Source organism: Poecilia reticulata, chromosome 6 (assembly GCF_904066995.2).
Source record: "Poecilia reticulata chromosome 6, P_reticulata-male-v2, whole genome shotgun sequence".
Taxonomy (NCBI): Eukaryota; Metazoa; Chordata; class Actinopteri; order Cyprinodontiformes; family Poeciliidae; genus Poecilia; species Poecilia reticulata.
This window is the reverse complement of record NC_088835.1, coordinates 17,668,560-17,691,774: the sequence shown is the minus strand read 5'-3', so window position 1 is coordinate 17,691,774 and position 23,215 is coordinate 17,668,560. Positions and strand designations below refer to the sequence as shown.

Genomic DNA, 23,215 nt, shown 5'->3' with positions numbered 1-23,215 from the left:
TTTTTAACTCAGCTTTATGTGTGTTCTCCTAAATATCCATTTTCCATAGGAAATACAGCTAATTAGCCATGAATTAGTTAATTTATTCATATTAATGGCCGCACCAAGCTACACAGATGCTCCTACTAGCTTAACATTTTTAATGGGTGCTTGTGTTTGAGCAAATCAAACAGAAAAAAAAATAAATATTTTTGGAGAGCTGGAAAAATCTGAGTGGCATTAGAGTCAAACAAATTAACTACATAAGTTACTACTTTGCATGAAGTATTGTATTGTTTTTTTTTTTCATGTTCAGTAGACAAGTGGAAGTTGACTCTCCAGCAAAGAGTGAGCGACAAAATCTTTGTCTCTCACACTGCACAGCAAAGAAGGGTAAGAAGACGAGGGGATATCGCGACGCATGAGACAGTTGAGACAGAGGAAGGTCGGCATATGCAGCAGAAAGAGAGAGGCAGAAGGAGAGAGAGGGAGATTAATGAGATATAAATCAAATCAGGTCACGTCTTGATAATGCCAGCAATCTTGCAACAGCTCCAAATATAAATTTGAATCCTTTCAGGACCGCAGTGTGGGAGGGATACCCACCACATGCTTTACAGACCCTCTCTTTACCCATCTCTGCACTCTCACTGCATAAACAGGACATGCAATAAACAGATTGAATTAATTAAATAAAACTTTCTCTTGCAAGATTCACATGTCCACTTTTTGATTGTGTAGAAATATTTTGCACAGTCTTCTGCATAGTCAGGGCTCTTATTACCAAACGGTTAATGAATGGGAATGAGAAAGTTGCACATGTGATACAGCTTTATGTAGTATATGTGTCAGTTTCACTTTCATGTATTTTATTCTATGCTCTAGATTATATAAACACCAAAGGCTATAAGAGTTTGAGGACTTTTTGCTTTTCTTCTTCTAAACTAGTTTTAGGCATGTACAATTTGTGAGATGGAAAACGGTATCCTAAAGTATGTATATTGAACCGATCTCTTTTTATGCAAATTTGTTATGTTATCATCGCAAAACAAGTAAAACGTAAAGTAGACAAAACAAATCATATTGTCACTGTCAGGATGGCTCTGGCATTCATATGGGTATTTTCCACCTAAACACTGCTACTGACCAGTACCATCCCCTATGTCAAACAAAATCACCAACAAGGACAATTGACTACCCCGCTATACAAAAATGCTGAGTAAGAATGCGAGAAAAAAGAAGCGTCACTTGCCAGATACTGATCAAATTGAATTTCTGCTGGATGCACCATAAAAACGTCTGCGGAATATAGGCTCTACTACTCCTCACAAATCAGTAAAACCTCCCTGAAGCACGAGGTCAAAATCTGATGACTGATGCCATTTCCCAAAATCTTTACTTTGAACATTTTGTGAGAAATCAAAAACCATGTTCACAAATTTGACAAGTTTTAGGTCTGTAAAATGCAAGTATTTACATTCAGTAACACACTTTCAATTACATTCAAACTAATAGCTGGTCAAAAACCCCTTAGCCTGGCATACTTTCACTTTCATTTAAAGTAAGGAGATGTATTTGACACACTTGTTACCCCCTAAAATCTCCACCTGTGCTCAGTTGGATCCGAGGGGCTGTTTATGAAGACACTGGGAAATTCTCAACCCAAATGAAGAACCTAACTGATGCTGAATGCAGCCTAATAACCATAACATGGCAAATATGTTATAGTAACATGTTTACAGTGAAGTTGTTGTTGATTCTCTGTGTGTGTAATGCTTGCTGTTTGAGAACCCCAGTGCACAAATTCATTCTTTAACCGCGTGTTTCTATAATAACACAGGTTAGTATTTATGGAACAATGGCTTCAGTAGCTTCCAGGCTGCTTACAACATTTGTTGAGATGTTTAGTTATGTTTGTGATTTGTTTGTTCCTCTATAATGTCTTATTATGTCACGGTGAAGCAAAAGCTCAGCCAAAAAACAAAGTTTTCAATATGCTGGTCCGTCTCCACAACGACCCTCTCTGATGGTCATAGGATATGAATCGTGATTTAAAGAATGAGACGAAAGGTTGACCTATCATACAGTATTCTGCTTCTTAAGGAATATTTTCTAATGAACAAGGTAAAATGAAACCAGCTTAACTGGTAAGCTCCTTAAACACTTTCAATGTTTGTTTTTGGCACCTTAATAGTCTTCCCAAACATTAGGAGTCATACCTGACAAAATTACTGCACCTGCAGAAGAAGAGCCTTGCATTAGCTAATTTACATATTTAACTTTCCTCTCTCATATAAGAGATCTGATTAACCTAAGCAATAATTTAAAAACCAATGAATGCATTTGACCCTAAAAGTGCATCTAATCAGCGCTGCCTTAGTGATGCACTTGAGTCGTACATGCTCATGTTCACAAATCTTATCATCTCTAGCCTCCTCTAATGAGAGGGTTTTAAATACTAGTAAATATTTTACAATGACAGCCAGGTCATGTAAAAACAGCAAATGTACAACACATCGTGTTATATCATTATCCATATTTTGCAAGTTTTTCCACATATCACCGACTGACTGAAGTGTGTTATAACTCTGCAGATTTGTTTTTCTGCATACCTGCTAGATAATGCAGTCGCTTGATGAGTTTGTCCTCTGGATGTTTACCCCAACATGCTCTATATACTTAGGTTAATGTTCCTCTTCTCACAGATGTGTTTATTTCCACTTGCCTTGTCAGACATGCCTTGAAAGCTGCTTCCCTCATCAGCTGCTGCCAGGGAGAACCAGTCAGGCATGTGAATGCCATACTTTAGAAACAAGTGACTGTAAAGTGGGTTTGACTGTATAATGCAAACCACAAACAAAGAATTAGGATTTAATGAGATTCCCCAAAGTGTAAGGAGTTATTGAATAAATTGGTAAAGCCTTGGTTCCCGGTATCCCTGAGGCTATTCAACTTCCCAAGCTTGCCTTTCTCATATATTATAAAAGAAACTGATTTTATTCAGACTAAACCACCTTCATTAGTTGACCAGTTGTGATGTTCATGTATAGGTTTTCAGCAGTAGACAGAGATTATCATGGGTGCTTTGAATCGTCTGCAGTCCCATACACAATATACTGCAATCTACTGCGCATTTTGATATCACTCTATAAAAATGAGTGATCCACGGAGGCTCATTTGTTGGATCGGACCACATGGACCAGACTTCATTCCCCACATGAATCAATGTCCCTTGACAGTCCTTGATCATGCAGCAAGTTTATCATTGTTCTGTCTTTGGACCACCTTTGAAAGATGCATCCTTCTGCACAACTAAAGCTCAACACAAAATGTGCATATTTTGATATGCTCCAACCTCGTTGTCCTTCTATCAGGGATCTTCTCAATCTTTTTTTCAATTCCTTGTACAAACCATTGCTTCTGCTTCCAACACACCAACTTTGACAACAAAATTTTGTCTTGCCTTCCAATAGTGCAGCAGCATTTTTCACTTTAATTTCCATTGGATATAATGTCATCCATTGTCAGTATTCAATAGACCCATTTGTTTCATCACATGTTGATGACCATATTATATAGAACAAAACCATATCCCTAAATTCAGTAATTTTCTTTACTATGTCTTAAATGCAAATGTGGTAATTATGACTGTTCCTACTTATGTATTTTGAGCAGCTAAGCTCTTGTTTTTTTAGGTTGTTGTTTTTTCGCTTTTCAAATCCTGTGATCTACAAACAAAAGGCTTGGCTATGCTGTCATGCACTATCATGTATGACACCAACACTAATTATGACTACAGCAAGCTTCATTGCAGCCACTACTTCTTGGGGGCTCTGTGCTATCACTACATGTTTGTTCAGTGAGTCTCTGTGTAAACATACAGTCTCTCGCTATTTACAATGCTGTGTTTTTCTCTATTTTTGAATGTGGTCTTTTATTAGTGTTTTGTTGAGAGTAAACATAACATCAGCTGCTGCAAATAGAATGTGAGGTTTGAGTTGTTGGACATGAAATTTCATGTAGGTTGTTTTTTGTACGTGTGTGCAACTGCACTGAATTCATACATGCAGATCAAGTCAAGATGCATATGTTTTGACAAAATCTTGAATATAAATGGAAATGTGTACCTATTATGTGTAGGAAAAGTACATACATGAGAATTAAGCTGTAGGTTAAATTATTTCAAAATGAAGACATTATGCAGCCATGCAGATGGTTATTTTTGATACATGTGTTTTCATATGTATCTGAAGTATAGGCTTTCATTATGTGCAAATTCCCCTAAGATGTGTGCATGGCATTTGGCTTGTTTCATGGAGAGCGGTGTGCTATCAGCAAGAACTAGTAGGAGACAAGAGCTATTGATAAAATCAATCTTCACCCTGTGAACATTTGAGAGAAGCTGTGGGTAGAAAATGGTTGCTAACTACTCCTCAAGGATGTCATGGCAGGAGTCTGTCAGTAATGTTGCTGTCACTCTGGCGTCTGTTTGAGGTCAAGGTTGGTGTGCATCATTTTAACGGTTTCTAAATCATGCAGAGGTGAAATGGCAAGTGAGCTCACACAGACGGATGGGATTATTTCCCTATGAGAAACAGTTGTTCCTCAACTTCTACAGCTCTGTGGTGTAGTCATTGCAGTAATCATTTGTTCGTACTTCATGGTGATATTTCTAAACCACCAGAATCGGTCAAAATAATAGACAAAGGAAAATCTATTTATGAACTGGTTTCTTGTGAAGTACATATGAGTAGTCACACAAGATGTAGGAAGTCTTACTTTGAAAAATCAGAGATAAATTCTCATTGAGGAATAATTACAGAAACGGAACAGAACAGCTCCTCATCGAGTGTTTCTTAAGAATGCATAATTGTCAAGCAGATGGACCATCTGCTATATTTAATATCCTTAAACGGTTTTGCATGAAATGATTAATTGTGTTGGCACTAGCATGTCAGCTTAACAATGTCTTTGATAAATTTGCATAAGGTTGTTGTGAAACTAAGTCCACTACCAAACAGTTCAATCTGGTAAGAATTTTGTCTCACTAATCAACATTTTGTCCTCTGTATAATCTGCCTCATACAGATGCAATATAGTACTCTTTTTGTTTATCTATTTACTCCTCTTACTGTCTTGTACTGGTAATGGCTTTTAAAAGGCCAGTAAAATAAGTAACACCAGAACTGCAGGGGGACCCTTAAGGAATACTGAACACAACAAAACAAAAAGAAGATCAATTAACTTATCATAAAGCAGAATAAGTCTCCTAAATCTTGTTTTAAAAGTAAAGAAGTTCTTTAAGATAAAAAAAAGTGTCCAATTTGAAAAGTATTGTACAAAATTTCAGCTGGTAGGTGATAAATAACCTGTGTTTATAGGGATTATATTACAGTTTTTGTAAGGCTTTTCAAATTCTGCTCGAGTGTTTTGAGTATATCAAACTACCTCAAATTTTTTATATAAATAAACTTTTTGTTAAAAAATACTTTGATGGCAGTCTTCTGTAATCCATCAAAGATGACAAGGATTTGCAAACCAGCTCAAATGTTCAAACAAGTCCTCCCCCTAAAACATGCTTTTCTTTGTCATGTATTTGTAGAGGACTGTATGACAAGGCATAGAAATCTACAAACATTCCAAAAGAGTCTTCAGTAAACAAATGTCTCTTCTGGCTGAGGATCTTTGAATATTTGAAAACTATTATGTCGTCTCATAGAAGTGCGACTTTTTTTAGTTCCAGGTAATTGTGTTTGGCCAAAACCTACAAAAATACATTGTATTCTTTTCACAAACTAAGTACTTTGCTTGAAACATGGCCATTAATGTCTAGTCACTTTGCACATTTTCTTTTGCTGAGCTCAGGTCTTTCCCACAAAACTGATCTTAAAATTCCCAAAGCTGTGGTGTAGAAAGAATGCACGGAAAACATTTTCAAGAGATAAAAACAGGCCAACTGAGTTCACAGCAGCACTCTAATATCAAGTTCTATGAAGTCATCCTGTCTAGCCCCACAGGAATGGATAGGGGGAAAAAAGCATAGATCAAATTTGAGTAAAACCACATGAAAAGAAGCTTTGAAGTTAGTGAACCACAAAAGCAACTATTCATGCAAGTTATATCAAATAAGATGAATAGCATTTAACTTTTTAAAAGGTCTGACAGACAGCACCTTTATACGTGAGCTTAAAAGCATCACAAGGAACCAACAGAGTTCCAAAGCGACCAAAAGACTGGTGCATTTGTAAAAAAAAAAAAAAAAAAAAAGAGTGAATTATTGTGGTGAAGGTAGAAAAACTAAATACTGCTCCCTGTCAAATATACATCATCCTATTTTGTGTAATATTTCTGTTTTTTCATGTTATATGAAAAAAAAAAGGTTTTGCTTAACCCATCATCTTTTTTAATCAATTAATTTTGCCAATAACTGAGCAACCAATATGCAGTAACCTCTTTATGGAAGTAATTAAATTAGTTTTCCTGACTGACTTGTGAGACAAATCTGTTTTGTTAATTGTGTGAACTTTTCTTTACATTGAATATAGCATTTGTCGTTACAGATCTCCATTCCATTTTGCCACACTGAAACCATAACCTGTCTCTCAGGTTTAAGGCTGACTATAGTGCTTTCTTATACTTATATGCACTTTATTTTTGCTGCGTGTTTGCGTGTTCTCCCGCAGTGTTGAGATGAAGACACATGAAGCCTGTGGTGCAAATTGAGACTGGAAGACTCTCTCTACCTTCATCTGCATTGTCATTGCTTGTCTCTGCTGCAGCCAATCACCGCCAGATCCCCGCTCCTCCTCAGCCAATCATCGATCAAGAATCCCTTCATAAAGTTCATCATACATCGATCCACCTGCTTCCCAGCTGTGCTTCTACCCACCTCCACCCTGTCTCCGCCCCCAAGCACTTTCAGGCTCTCTCTCTTCCCATTATCCACACCACCTCTAGTGTTCGGGCCCAGGAGGCAGAAGATCCTAATCCTCACCCTAAGCTCTCTATTCAAGCTGGTGGCAATTCTCAGCATTGTGTAGAATTATTCGTTCTCCATGGTAAGTTCTTCATGTATCAGGTTGAAGAAGAATTAGTGAGCTGAATTCATGAATTCCATTTATAAAATACAGCTGGCCTGTAGTTCATGCTATCCTTAAGGGTGGGGAGAACAAAATGGCATCAAACAAAGTTTTTAATTCTCTTTGCTAGCCTCTAAGCAACAGGGCGTTCCCTACTGTGTCATATTCTCTAACCGTAGCTTTGAGGACTTTTTCTAACATGTAATTTCCTTTAGCTTTAGCTTTGCAACTAGCTAAAAAAAGATAGAAGGAAAACACAGAATTATTTATTCTCAACAGGATCTTCTGTCAGGGTCTCAGTAAAAAAGAAACCTACCTTCAAGTCAAATAAAACTCTCTAATTGCTGCTGTTTTTCTCTATGTGAATTTCTCCAGATTGAAATTATATGATTTATTTATTTTTTTGCCTGATGTTGCCTCTTTCCCACTCGGGAAAAGTCTCCATCAATCTGTAGTATTTGGTAACTAGACAGGGCGATTAGGATGTAAGTGAAAATGAAGCGACTGTGATCATGTGAGATCGCAGACAGATCTCAGATCCTGCATGACCTCCATCACAATCAAGCATGTTCTGCTTATTGAGGCAATGTATGTAGCTGACAAGACTTGAATGTAGTCAAGTCTTGTCAACTGATTAAAGTAAAGTGGTGTAGGTGGAGCTTAAGTTAAAGAAAATACATTTTAAAAAAAATATATATATATATTTAAAAAAAAATCCCTTCTCACCCTCCGCGAGTGGTTTCTTACATCCTCTGAGCTCGGGTCCTCTACCAGAGGCCTGGGAGCTTGAGGGTTCTGCGCAGTATCTTGCATGTGCCTAGAACTGCACATTTCTGGACTGAGATGTCTGATGTTGTTCCTGGGATCTGTTTTAGCCATTGGGGGTGACTGCCCCCACATATTGCTGTCAAGCAATATGTGTGTGTGTGGGGGGGGGAGGGGGAGGGGTGCGTGCGTGTGTGTGTGTATTTCAGTTAGAATCATAACTTCTGATTTTGTTCATGCAGTCAAGTCAACCCATAACACTATTTTCTGTTTAGAGAGAAATAGGCTTTTGGAATAATTCAACTCTGAAAGTCGTTCTAAAACCCACAAACACTAATTCAATATGAGTACTGAAAACAAACAAAGTTTCTTATTGCCAACATCAAAACCTGAGCTTGCTGACGATACAGTCCTTTATGGCGCAATCTTTCATATATAATTCAAACATGGGTCATTGGGAGTCTCCTCTGATGGTTCAAAAACAACACTACACTGACAGACGTCCTTTGTATAGTGAAAATGACTAAAAACAAATCCAGTATTTCTGAAATTGAATATTTCAACAATATGTGGTCAACAAAAACAACAACCCTAAAAGAAGACTTCATTAGTTGGGTAGTTAGAAAATATTTGTTGTCCCTTATGGGTTGGTGATTGGGAAGTAAACCTTCTAGTGGGAGTCATTACCTTCAGTGATTGCTCTGCCTGGTCGTAAAGCTGCCCAAGGAAGTGATGCTACTTTAGAGGACCCAGGGCATCCTTCAGTGCCAGCATTGTTCCAGTTTAATGTTCTTAATAGCCTGGATGATAATTTTTTCTAATAGGCTGTCAAGCAATTGTAAGTATCCTTAAAACAGTTCAGCATTTTTTTTTTCTATTTTTATGGATTAAACAAAGACAAATATTACATTCTTGACAAAGAATTTTTCCAAACAAAATTACAGATTATAATAGTTCTGCATAATGATATTATTTTTACTTTTAAAATAGAACAAAAACAATTTTATTTTAACTAAAAACATTGTGCTTTTGATTTGTAGTGTTTGATGCATTAAAACCATCTATTTAAAGACAGGTGATAGATTTTAGTCTGCTACAGATGTTCATTTTTCATCTTTGTATAGAACTGTTTTTAACAGTAAAGGCTCCAATGATAATTCATTCTCTGATTTTGTACTTTTCCAAAAATTGCAGTTTACAAAGTAAATTGAGAATTATGGAGCTATGTTGTGTCGTGTGGATTAAAAAAAAGGAAAAAAAAAAGATCTGTTTATCTGTTTCTATCATTCTTGCAAGCTTAGAAAGAAGGTCAAGGTGACCAAACTCCCATTTCAAGCTTACTTCATACCTGCCAGTTCAATAACTTGTACTTTGACTTCTGGTCATTTTTATTCCAGCTTCCAGTCCAACATGCGTGCCTGTAAATACAAGAAACAAGGTATAAGCATAGGTCATTCTTGAGAAAACAAAACATTTGATTAATTGTCCTTACCACAGGCTTTAGTAAGTGCATATTTTGATTAAGAAATTACAAATAAAATGTGGTTGACTTATACATCGAATGCAAATACATCTACTTTAATGCACTCCTTATTGAGAAAAAATGTTTTCTGTATTACTGTTTCCCTCACAGATGTTTGTAATAGTGACTTTGAGATTTTGCTTAAGACTGACTACAATATATTGTATTGCTCCGAGATGCCTAGAAAAGCTCATTCCTGAGGGTCAATGCAATATTCAATTCTATAAAGCCTTGAGTAAGGCTCTGCAACAAACACACACACACAAATAAATGCACAGTGTGAGTTTGGTACACAGTCAATGAGGATGGCCTCCAGTAAATAAATTATTGAGAATGAAAGCAAACAGAGATTAAGGTTTCTATCTCTCATACCACACAACGGTACCGTGTAGAAACTGTGCAAATAAGTGTGTGTTTGATTAACAACAGAATGTAAATGTGTGTGCCTATCACACCAAACTTTGTTTTTGGGTTCACAAGTGTTAAATGTACTGTCACATTCTTTCACAATGACACTTGAATAACAGGCTGAAAATGAATACCAGTGGCATTAAGAGGGAAGCTCCTCTAGGCATAAATTAAATCACAACAAAGGTACAGTTCATACAATGAAGCAGAAATACAGAACTTTACAGTAAATAACGATATAATGATCATAATTTGCAGATTCAACAAAATCTTGGTACCAAAGTGTCTGATTGCCTAAAAGCATTCTGCAACTTGAGCAACCATGAAATGTTGAATGTTGTCTTTTCACTGTGTAGGTTGGTGTATCAATAAATAGGTCAATATTGGTTGAAATATGAGAAAATGCTTTGTAGAAGGTCGAGTTCTGCTACCATTTTGTCTGTTTTGTAGTCTCTATTAGGGGGAAGAAAAAAAAAATCGGTGTTCGAATTGGGAACAATACTTCTGATGTGACATAAATCTATTTTTTTTTTCCATATTTAAGAATTAAGTGGCCGACTGAGAATAAAAGTTTAATGCTCAGTGACTATCTCCCATCAACTGAATTTTAGCTTCATTCCTTAATCTCGCTGAGGATTTTTTTTCCTCACCAAGGAGATGTAAAACACATAACCACCAGACACAAAACAGATAAGGTTTCTTTGTCTGTCAACAAATTACAGTAAAAGCAAAAATGTGAATCTTGTTCACTCTCGTGGCATTGATCTCCCACAATTCCAACATACAATATTTATCATGAAAACTTTAGCCATAATTTACTGTAGAACATCCCTCAAGAGTTTACTGACCTAACTAAGGAATTCTTACCCATACACAATGAAACAGAGACTTGTAACTCTGGTGGCAGTGGCATGTTCACTAACGCAGATATTTGCTTTTGAGAGACGAAACAAGGATATCGAGGAAGGTACTGGCTTTTGCGGGACGTCCATAGTGTTTTGCTGTTTGTATGGAATGTCTTAAGAAATACACCGTTTCACAAATGTCGAGGATGATTTGAGAAATGTACCAAAGCGTCTGAGAAGAACTGCAACGTAAGTGATTAAATGAATGGATCGTAAAACACAGCACAACACGCAGTGTTTACGGCTGACAGTGCAGAGCTATAAAGCTTAAACCACTTTTAAAATGATAAATTAATATTGCTAAGTAGATGATGGATATAGAATCTGTTGTTGTAAGCATTGTCATCACTGTAACTATCAACAGCATCAATGTTGCAACATCCCTCTTCACCCCACCTTCATTCTTTAAACACACTCTGACACACACAAAGAAAAAAACAAAAAACATCCTGTGCCTTTTGTTATCATACTCCAAAGTGATATATCATTATGTTTTTCATTTTGGTTCTTAAGTGAGTATTTTAGAATGTATCTGTAAGATCTATGCAAAGCTTAGATGCGCAGATTGCCAAAAAACAGCTGGCAGTTCAAAAGTAGATAAAGTGAAATATGCTTCTATAGTGTAAGTCTGAAGCCTTGATTCTGTAGAACAAAATATAACCTATGCATTTTTTTCCCCAAAAAGTACATTAAAAAAAAAAGATATTTCAGCAGTAAGTTTAGTAAATAAAAAACAACTTTCCATCATTCAGTGGTCTTACTGACATCTTTGCGTGACTGCAAGAGTTTTGTTTTCTCATTACTAATTTAACATCATTCATCCACATAAAACAATTAAGTCAAGACCAACTACGCCATATTCTACTTCTCTCTTTTTTCAAAAATGACATCCCTGTCTCAAAGAGCATTGCTGCAAAAAATCATGACTAATATCAGTGTCTTCTGCTCCAAAAAGTCAACATATTTATACCTGCTGGTCACACTACATCACCCTCTGAATCAGACCAGAAAAAGCATACCATCAAATGGGTGAGCAGCCACTTGTTCAATTAGGATATTTTGTGGGGAGAGGTAGTGCAGTTTGTAGTATGCCGAGAATAGACTCCCAGAGGAGAAGTGGTGAAATAAACTTAGCTCTGTTAACCATTTGTCATTATCTAATGGTAAATATATATGTTTTTAGTGGAAAGGCAGACAGAATCAATGCACAGTGCACATGGATTACAGATCAACATGATTCCATAAGACAAAACACATTAGCTGACTTAAAATGTGGGCAGAACTACAGGGGGGGAAGGAGGGCACAAATACCCCCTCGAGTAGACTTTGGCTCCCCAGCTGCCCTCCCCAGTTTTATATCCTAAAAAAAAAAAAATCATATAAATCTTGTGTTTTCTTGTCCAGAAGTCTTTTATAGCCTTCAACATAAATGTTAGGCCACCAAAAATTCTATATTTATAAATGTAGTCTAGAGATTTCTGAAAAATCTGGCTATGTCCCTGGATTAAACACTATCTACCTCTTGCACAGTGACCACACATGCTAGTGTGTAACGAGCACATTGACATCTCAGGAGCCACTTTCTCCAGGTTATGTGTCGGCACAAAAAGTTAAACTCCAATGAAGTTTGCAATGAAGATGATCACGGTTAACTACGTCACTTTATCAAATTATCACTTTCTGAAAGTGACTCTCACATGTGATTTCTTTGAGTATCAGCACATTTTGCAAGTTAGCTTTTGCTTGCGATAAATTCAAGAAGAGTTTCTGAATATTTAAAATATGTGAAATGTTTATGGCTTGCTATTTCAGGGGTTGAAGTTACAAAGGTAGCTCCATATGATCAATGTCACAGCAAGGCATCACCCAGTTAAACCATATTAGACTGATTGTCAGACTGCTTAAAATAAATAGGTAAGAATGAAAATAGTAAATCTTGATATAACAGCTAATTTACCATGAAATCAGACATGATTTCATTTAGCATGATTTCATTGTAAAGGAGTAAATGTAAATGATAACTAGCCTCACAGCCCCCATGTAAAATATTCTAGACCTGCCACTACTGGGCATTAAGGTGGAGTACAATTACCTGGTACTAATTAATTCTCTGTTACGTCATGGATTCTAAATCAATCAAAATTCAGCTAAATATGTACTTCACACTACACATGTCTGGGATGTACACCACGTTTACTAGAGAACATGTGAGTTTACAGGATTTTTTAACATATTGTCAGTATTTCAGTATGTGCATGTCTGCGCTTGTGCAGTCTATGAACATAGTTACTCACAGACTTTCCTAAATATAGACAAACACTTAAGATGCCAAAAAATGTGGCAACCATTGCCAGATTCCAGTTTTTCGTTAGAAAAAGCGCGCAGAGTGATGGATAGTAAAGTCGTTTTAAAGACACAGCTACATTGCCTGGCAAAAGTATTAATTTCGCCATTTACGGCCTTTATCAGGTTTTCTGGTATGTTTACATTTCCATCTAACTTCCCATCAATTCTGATTCACTCCGATTTAGTGACCAGCATATACATTTTTACATCCCTTTTTTAAACATATTTAATATAATTCTTTTGGATTAAATGTTTAAAAGATCTTGATTGGTACTACAGTACTTTTTGCTCCAAAAAGAGATGCATCAGGGAGGAAAAAAAAAAAAATCACACCAGAGTGGAATTAGCGCAATCAGGGTAGATATGGAATTAATATGTCTGATTAAGAGCCTGACTGAATTAGCATTTGGTCCAAAGGGGATTCTAGCTGCAGGGGAGGGATCCAATATGTTCTGGAAGCAATAAAGGCTGACAGATTGGTCTATGGAGTAACAAAGACAATACAGAGCAGGGGAAGATACACAAAATGTGTTCTTTTGTTTTTGGTTTTCTTTAAGCCAACTTTTGGATCAAAGTTGGATCAAAATGCCGACTATATGTATAGGAGCATCGATCATATTGAACAATGTTCAATGAAAAAAAAAATTGTACAAATTTACACAAACCTCAAAAACAACCCAGGACATAATTTTGTTCCATACATAAAATAATTGAAATGTATATAAAGCATAAAGTATTATCACTTTGAGTAATCAAATAGAGCAAGGGGCAAAGTCAAATGACCAGTGGTGGAGAAAGTACTCAAAAAATGTACTTAAGTAAAAGTACAAATACACAGACACAAATGTACTCAAGTAAAAGTAAAACTACCACATTAGCATTTGTACTTAAGTAAAAGTAAAAAAGTACTGGCTTTTAAAAATACTTAAGTATTAAAAGTAAAAGTGCTTGCTGAATTGATTACCTAATCACTAATATCATTAAGTGTCCCGATCATATTTAATTTTAATACATTAGAAAACAACCTGCTGAATACTATTAATCAATCATTAATCATTTTGTCTAGATTAATGTCAAGTTGTCAAAACAAAGACATTTTCAATAATGTCAACTTTGTATTAAAAGTGTCTTGATTTACTGAATGACGCTTTATGACAACAGTCATAAATATTTATGAAGACTTATTCATGTCCATGACAGATGTTTATGACGGTGTCATGTCAGTCTTATTCACCTGCCTTCAAATAAAGTGTTACCGGCTGGGTTTATGCAGCATTTGATTTTAACAAAATATTTATACCTGTATTTCATAAAAATAATGGTAGACTTTCGGCATTTATTTTGAAGTATGTTGATCCTGTTTACAACTATGATTTTCATGTTCAAAAGCAATTTTTTATGTTCCATCTTATAGTAATAACTTAACAAAACTGTTTATTTGACTTCAAAGACTAGAGTCAAAATTACTTTATATTTAATTTATACGTTGAAAATTTGTATAGTAAAATGCAATAAATTAGTTGTGATGTACAGAAGATAAACAATAGCAAGCTCAAGAATATGTTTAGCTCTTAATATATAATAGTAAAGGTTAGTTATAAAGACTTGATGACGTCAATTTATGGTCTTAAATTGCAAAATAAAGTCTGCAAATTGATTGTAGAATGTTTCATTTTTACATCACTTTGCATGAGCTACTTTCAAACTAAGTGTTTTGTGTTCTACAACTACATTTCCTGTGGACTTAGAATTTAATTTTGTTTCAAAATTATGTTAAGAATATATTAAATACATTAACTTTAATATATTTTACACTATAATTAACATATGGTATAGAATACAGACTTCAATGGTTTGGAGGACAAAAGTATTTGGAAATGTCCAAGGTTTTTAAAAAAAAAAGTTTGTGAATGCATCACAAAAGACAGAGTAAAAAGAGAATTTCAGTTTTGGGTTAACTAAATATTGGTAAATTTGACATAAAAACTGTTAAATTATGGAAATTTTTTTTGATGGAAATTCTGAAAAAAATTAAAAAAAATAAAAAATACAGAAAATGTCCTGGTAATTCTCTGCCATGATATTTTCAGTGTTTTTTATAGAATTTCCATCAGAAGTTTCCCGTAATTTAACAGTATTTTATTTCAAAGTTTTCCATAAAAAAACAGGGAAATGTCCTGGTAATTTCTGTCAGTACACTTTCTTGTTTTTTATGGAATTTCAGCAGAATTTTTCCATAATTTCCATAATAGTTTTTTTCCCCATAATTTTTACATAAACTGTAAAATTATGGCCCACCACCACTTCAGGTGACATTTCCCATACTCTCAAACTCAAAGCTTGACATGTCCATACATGTGACATACATGTGACAATGTGAGAGCTCATCTACTGACTGACTACATAAACTAAAAGCTGGATCATACATATTTTTAATAAGCGTATTTGTGAGCCTGCCTCTTTTTATTAAATTGAAATTAATTTTAGATTTTTGTATGACTTTTTCTCAGATTAACTTAAAAAACGAGTTGTTATTATTACAGGTTAGTTTTCTAAACAACAAAAAAGTATCTGTTAGGGAAGCTCAAAAATGAAAAATTGGACTGATATTGATATCCGATAGTAACACTGCTGTTATGCCAGATTTACCAATTCGTTATTTTGTCAGTTTTTTTTTATATGATTACTCGATTAATAGTAAGAATAATCGATAGATTACGCGATTACTAAAAATTTTGCTTACAATAGCCCTAATTATATAAATAAAATAGCATTTATAGGTGGATCGGGGGGATTAATTCTCTCCTTCACCTCCCTCCTTCTACACCCAGACCTCCTCCCCCTTCTTGCAATTCGCTGTCCGGCCGCCCCCCCCACCCAGCACTCAACGGTACGCTAGACCGGCCCCACCCTCTTTGACCCCTCACATACCTCTACATTGAGGGGGGACTAGTGTACCTCTCCTGGTACACTAGCCCCCCGAATGTCTCTCCTTCGCCCCCCTCTTTCTACATACAGCCAGACCTCCTCCCCCTTCTTGCAATTCGCAGTCCGTCTGCCCCCCCAGCACTTAATGGTTCGCTAGACTGGCCCCACCCTTTTTGACCCCCCACATCTACCTCTACATTGAGGGGGGCTAGAGTACCTCTCATGGTACACTAGCCTCCCCGAATGTCTCTGCTTCGCCCCCCTCTTTCTACATACAGCCAGACCTCCTCCCCCTTCGTGCAATTCGCCGTCCATCTGCCCCCCCCAGCACTTAATGGTTCGCTAGACTGGCCCCACCCTTTTCGACCCCTCACATCTACCTCTACATTGAGGGGGGGCTAGTGTACCTTCAAGGTACACTAACCCCCCCAATGTCTCTCCTTCGCCCCCTCCTTCTACAGCCAAACCTCCTCCCCTTCTTGCAATTTGCCGTTCATCCGCCCCCCAGCACTCAACGGTACGCTAGACCGGCCCCACCCTCTTTGACCCCTCACATCTATCTCTACATTGAGGGGGGACTAGTGTACCTCTCATGGTACACTAACCCCCCAATGTCTCTCCTTTGCCCCCTCCTTCTACAGCCAAACCTCCTCCCCCTTCTTGCAATTTGCTGTCCGTCCGCCTCCCCAGCACTCAACGGTACGCTAGACCGGCCCCACCCTCTTTGACCCCTCACATCTATCTCTACATTGACGGTGGGCTAGTGTTCCTCTCATGGTACACTAGCCCCCCCTCAATGTCTCTCCTTTGTTCAATCCTTTGCTTCCCCCGCCCCCCACCTCTCTAACGATACGTCAGCCCCCCACCTTCTCTCCTTCTTCGAACCCCTTCTAGCCTCCCAGTGGGCCATCGTTCCCTCGGCCTCCAATTCTGATTCTTCGGGTCAATCTATCCGTCTTGCTCTCACTGTAACAACGGATGACTAAAGGTTTCCGGTATTCTCAGATTGAAAACTTGCAAGCAATCTTTAAGACCATAATCATCCGCTCTGGTAAGTTGCGAAGTTCTGCTGAGGAACAGTTTTGACACTTCTGACAAGGTGTCACTACGTTGGTGAGATTAGGCATGAGGACTCAGAGGTCTGTCGTGAGTCGGAGACAGGTCCTGACTCAGAGACAGGTCATAACTCTGAGGCAGGTCCCGACTCTGAGGCAGATCCCGTCTCAGAGGTCGGTCCCGTCTCGGGGACGGGTCCCGACTCAGAGGCAGGTCCCGTCTCAGAGGCAGGTCCTGTCTCAGAGGCCGGTCCCGTCTCAGAGGCCGGTCCCGTCTCAGAGGCAGGTCCCGACTGAGAGGCAGGTCCCGTCTCAGAGGCCGGTCCCGTCTCAGAGGCCGGTCCCGTCTCAGAGGTCGGTCCCGTCTCGGGGACGGGTCCCGACTCAGAGGCAGGTCCCGTCTCAGAGGCAGGTCCCGTCTCAGAGGCCGGTCCCGTCTCAGAGGTCGGTGCCATCTCAGAGGTCGGTCCCGACGCTGAGGCGGGTCCTGACGCTGAGGCGGGTCCTGACTCTGAGGCAGATCCTGACTCGGAGACGGGTCCTGACTCGGGGATGGGTCCTGACTCGGGGACGGGTCCCATCTCGGAGACGGGTCCCATCTCAGAGGCAGGTCCCATCTCAGAGGCAGGTCCCATCTCAGAGGCAGGTCCCGTCTCAGAGGTCGGTCCTGACTCGGTGACAGGCCCTGACTCTGAGGCAGGTCCTGACACTGAGGCTGGTCCTGACGCTGAGGCGGGTCCTGACTCGGAGACCGGGACGGTTCCTGACTCGGGGACGGGTCCTGACTCTGAGGCGGGTCCTGACTCTGAGGCGGGTCCTGACGCTGAGGCAGGTCCTAACGCTGAGGCGGGTCCAGACTCTGAGGCGGATCCAGACTCGGAGATGGGTCCTGACTCGGGGACGAGTCCTGACTCGGAGACGGGTCCTAACTCTGAGGCGGGCCCTGACTCTGAGTTCGGCCCTGACTCCTCCAAGTCAGTACCAACCTCTGAGTTGACCAAATTTAGAGGCCCAGCTAAGTGTGGACTAAACACATTTGATCCACTCTTGGTGGGCTCTTGCCTCTCTTCTTCGTCTGGATTGTCTCCACAACCCGCAGCCTTTTTGATGAGGCCCCATGCCTTTTGAAGAAAGGTGTCTTTGAGATTGATTTTTCGTGGTCGTGCAAGGGTTCTTTTAAAGCATTCCACAACCTTGTAAATCACTAGTGGGTTGTTGCTTTTGATCATTTTGAAGAGCAGTTCTCTAACTGCGTCTTCATTGCCCCAGAGAAGTTGCAGGATGTCTCGGCAGGCTTTTTTTTCCATTTTGTCATAAAAGACAAAATCTATATCCTTGACTTCTTTCCATATTTTTGGAGCAAGCTTTCTCTGGACCGGTTCGGTGTCCTTCCTTTTGTAATGCCCATAGCTAGATCTGTAACTGGACTTGTAAATCAATCTCCAAAGAATATTTTGAACCATAACTCTCCTTTCTTCTTCTGTTCCATGTCTGAATCCCATCCTGTTTGCGTCCTTCAAAAATTGTTCAGGGTCCATGGTTTCCTGAGTATAATCTTCACTCAGGCAGTTTTCATCTGAGTACAAGTCTTCAGTTGGAAAAAAAGTCTTTCGGATCTTTCTTTTGGTAGACGATAACATTTTCTTTGGAGGAACAGGATTCTCCAGGTGCTTTTTGAATTTTTCCACGATGACTTGGTGTCCTTCTGGGTGTTCCAGTAGTGCGATTAAATGCAGTCCACTGGCAAAGTGGAATGCATCTCTCGCAAGACTCTGGAAAATCCTTTCACCAAGCTCTTCTGAAACCTCAGAGAGTACGTTCACATTTATATCTCCAGTTTTTCTCAAAAGTAAGATCAAAATTTTGCTATGTTGTTCCTCAAAGACTTGTCGGACAAGATGCAGAGTTGGTCCATCTGCAGCCTTTTCAATCACTTCCCACAAAAGTTTACTGAGAAAGTTTCTCTTTTTGTAATCTGGGCTTCTTTGACCAGGATGAACTTTGCTGGACAATGTCTTTTTCACTTTCGTCCAAAAAGAAACCTTAGGTTTCACATCCATTTCTCTCTGTGGGCTTTCGTCGTTCATCTTTATTGTGCTGAGCTAAAACGTCCAAATGAATCTCGAGTTGACTGACTTGTTAACTGATTTGTGGTAACTGATCAGAGAATTAACTGACCAGTTGGTGATGTCATGGACTCTATGACATCATAAAGTCATCCTCAGAAGGGCATCATGACACATACATCATTTGACGTCATGCTGATGACATCATTGTCAGCAGCATGGCAACTGTTGCTAAGGGTAAAAATAGCACGCAGTGAGCATGCGCTCTGAAAAAAAAAAAAATCTGTGGCCACTAAATGCATTATTCCTGCAAGTCTGAACTGGCAGTGATTTGCGCAGCTTAACAGGAGGGGCCAGGGAACCATTGGCCCCTCCACTTACCGCCCACCCATTTTTATTTGTTATTTGGGTTCCATCTCCTAACAGGCATAGAGCAAATGTCAGTGGAACCACAACATGACCTGGGCCGGTCTATCAGTCAAACAAACCTCTTGTGATGCCCACTGGTGTGTGAAAAAAAAGTTAAAAAAGGAGCATTTAAATGTTTATGGGGTTATAATAATAATAATAATAATAATAACCGGTATGTGGCGCATGGGAACTCTGAGCTGCCAGTTGCTCTGCAGTTTCTCATAAGCTGAGAGAAATTGGAGTAACAGACTGCGTCTCCCGTGTGCTAATTTACTTGAGGTGAGAATAACCCTCAAGTTTATTTTAACCAGTGGTGGAGAAAGTACTCAAAAAATTTACTTAAGTAAAAGTACAAATACACAGACAAAAATGTACTCAAGTAAAAGTAAAACTACCACATTAGCATTTGTACTTAAGTAAAAGTAAAAAAAGTACTGGCTTTTAAAAATACTTAAGTATTAAAAGTAAAAGTGCTTGCTGAATGGATTACCTAATCGCTAATATCATTAAGTGTCCCGATCGTATTTAATTTTAATACATTAGAAATGTGCCATTTTAATGAACTATGCCACAGATAAAGCATGTTTTTATTATGTTTACAGTATGTGATTACTTACTATGTGATTCTATGCATCATACTTTCAGGGATGGAAACATCTTGTCTCCTGTCCTAACATAACATGAACTTCACTTTTTTTTTTGCTACTAGTGGCTTTTATTTTTAAAGAAATCCAACAGAAAGTGGATGGAAAGAAGGTGGGTGGGAGAGGACAGGCAACCAAGGAGCCAGTAGCAGAGTTGTAGTCAAGGTCACCGACCCAAGACCAAGTCAAGACCAGCACCCCGCGCTACGTGACACAAAAAAAATAACTTTTACTTATCAAAATTGCTTCTCAAATTGATCTGAAAGATCCACATTCCCATAAAAAACTAGTTATTAAATACTTAAGAGCTTAAATAAATGCAATCAGTAAAGATCCGTCCAGAAGAATCGGATCGTTCCTGAATGTACCAGCGTTGTCCTATATTTGCAACACCTCAGTCAACACCTCCACACAATAATTCAGGGCATGAAGGACAACTTTTTTTCATCGCAGATGCAACATGTGTGTCTACGTCAGTACAGCTAGCTTTGCTAGCATCACGTCCACAGATCTTACCTTTCTTTAAGCTTTCCTTCCAAGTGACGCTAAAAGTTGGACGAAGTCCCCACCGTCTGTGAAAGCGAAGCGCTGCTGATTTTACATGTAGCCATATCAATTTATGTAGCGCTATTATATTACTGATGATTAGACTCGCTCAGAGGAAACCACTGCGCATGTCTGGAGCTTCGCGTGCGAGTAAAGGTGGAGGCGATGGGTGACAACAGACACGTAAGTTACGATATTGCTTGGATTTTACGGCGCCACCTTACGTCCCTGAACTTCACATTTTAACGGAAAAAAAGAGCAACGCGACTTGGATATAACGAGTAACGCGACAGTTTTGTAGAAATGTAGTGAAGTAGAAAGTACAGATACTTACTGTAAAATGTAGTGGAGTAAAAGTAGAAAGTATCCATTATTAAATCTACTTAAGTAAAGTACAGATACACGAAAATTGTACTTAAGTACAGTAACGAAGTACTTGTACTTCGTTACTTCCCACCACTGCAAATGACATGTATTAACATTGTCTATTTTCTCTTATAGAAGGTGGCGACTAAGATGATTTAAACATGTGATTATACATCAATCTTAAAAAGGTGCAGAATCCAAGCCATTTGAGGTTCAGGGTAACGTTTCCACAGTGAGTAGTGATTTGGGAAACCATGTAATCTGCTGGTGTTGGTTCACTGTGGTCTATCCAGTCCAAGCTCAGCAGAGAGATTTTACCCACACATTTTCAAACACATTGTACTTTTGTCTGATGATGAGCTTTATGGAAATGTTTATTTTATTCTCCAGCAGTACTTAGCGTCTGCCCATACTCCCGAAAGTACCAATACCTGACCATTTGTGTGATTGGTCAGCAAACTCACCTGACCTTAATCTCATAGAAAATATATTAAGTATTGTCAAGGAGAAGGTGAAACAACAAACTTAACTGGTTATTAAAAAAAAAGAAGAGTGCTTGCTTAACACTTCTGCAGAGCCATAGGTTGATCCCCCTATATGCTATGTACAAAAAAAAAAAAAAAACGTAAAAGGAAGAAAACATAAAGATAATAGAGAAAACATAAAGATAATAGATAGCATATTTCAACCCTGCAATTTGTGATTCTGGCAATAGTTAGTAGAACTTGTGCCACTGTTGATATGGAATGCACAACACACTAAAATGGAAGGAAAGTGTTATGTGCTATGTAAATCAGTGTCTGTGTGATTTCAATCATTTTCCACCCTGTTAATTAGCAGAAAAACAAAGACAGTAAATAGGCACAATCTCTTAAAAACAACAAAAGCACAGGAAGACGAAGGGAGCAGGCAAGGACAAAAATAAAAAGTACACAGCTGAGAGACGAAAACCGTTGGAAAAGCCAAGACGGCATAAAGAAACCTTTTGGCAAATGAGTGTGATATGTGAGCAAAGAAGGTGAAAGACAGAAAGGAAAGACGAGGAAGCAGTAGAGGGAATTTTTATATTGTCATTACTCATTTCATTTTCCTGGTGTGATGGACATTATGGTGAGTCACCAAGTGCGTCTTTCTTCAGAAACAGATGAGTGCAGTAGTTGAAGAGGCAAACTGACAAATTAGATTAATTTCTCCCTTCTGTTCTTTGTACTCATTTTCCTCTAGAAATTAAACAGCAGGCGTTAAACGGTGCCCCATTTGGTATGAGAGCTAACTTCTTGTTTGATTTCTATTAACCCCATGAGGTCGTGTTCTTAAGGTAATTTATCTGATTTTGATTTTAGGCTTTTTTCTCTAACATAGAACTTCCTCATTGTTTGCTGTTGCATACTTTTTCTAGCACCTACTGTAGCTATTTATATATCTTCCTTTTAGTATCATATTCACTGATTAGTCTTCTATATTAGTTTTAAAACACGCTGGGATATAAGAAATGCTGATGTTTGTTCTCTTCCTTATTCTGTTCTTAAAATGATTTTGTTTGAGATATTGTCCCAAATCACTAAATACACAGTGACAATTGCTCAATAAATCTTTGATTTAGTAATCTGGAAAAATATTTTGTTAGTTAATTATTTCAACATTTTTATGAAACTTTTAAGGAGAATAATCTCTCAATGCATAATTGTAACCCCCAAATTAATTGTGGTCACACAAATGTTGAGGGGATGTAAATATCTGATAAGCCCTATACAGTTTATTTTATTGACACCTAGATTAATGAGTTCTGTAATGATGCTAGTTAAATATTTATATCAATGTAGAAAAAAACATAATGGGGACAATAAAAAAAAATCTAACAAATGTAGCTTATTAACTTGTTTGAACGTTGTATTTGGATAAATAAGCATACAACTCAAACTCTTATCTTTTATTTTACCACACAACACTTCTTTTTAAAGCTATTTTAAAAAGGGCAGACCCTACTTTTATGATCTTCATTAAAAAAGCAGAGCCAACACCATGATGCTCCCACACACCACGCTCAAAATGTTTTGCGGAAAAAACAAAGTGGGCTGATAAAAGTTTTAGGCTTGTGGAATGACCGTGTCTCCTATTCTGTTCACAGATTGTGAACTTTGCTCCTGGAAAACAACCAATTTATTAAATAAGCTAATTCTGCCAAATCCGATGAG

The 23,215-nt window shown here is 38.2% G+C and overlaps 1 protein-coding gene across 4 annotated transcripts in view; it reads right to left on the bottom strand.

Moving 5' to 3' along the window:
* lrrc4ca (leucine rich repeat containing 4C, genome duplicate a) overlaps nucleotides 1-23,215 on the bottom strand; it is a 130,787-nt gene that overhangs the window by 11,251 nt on the left and 96,321 nt on the right. For 3 of the 4 annotated variants that reach the window (XM_008411506.3, XM_017305483.2, XM_017305482.2), the window contains one exon: nucleotides 9,172-9,241. The exons of the other annotated variant lie outside the window; for it this stretch is intronic. The gene's annotated coding sequence lies outside the window, so the exon portion shown is untranslated. The remainder of the gene's footprint in view (nucleotides 1-9,171; nucleotides 9,242-23,215) is intronic. 4 annotated transcript variants of the gene reach the window in all.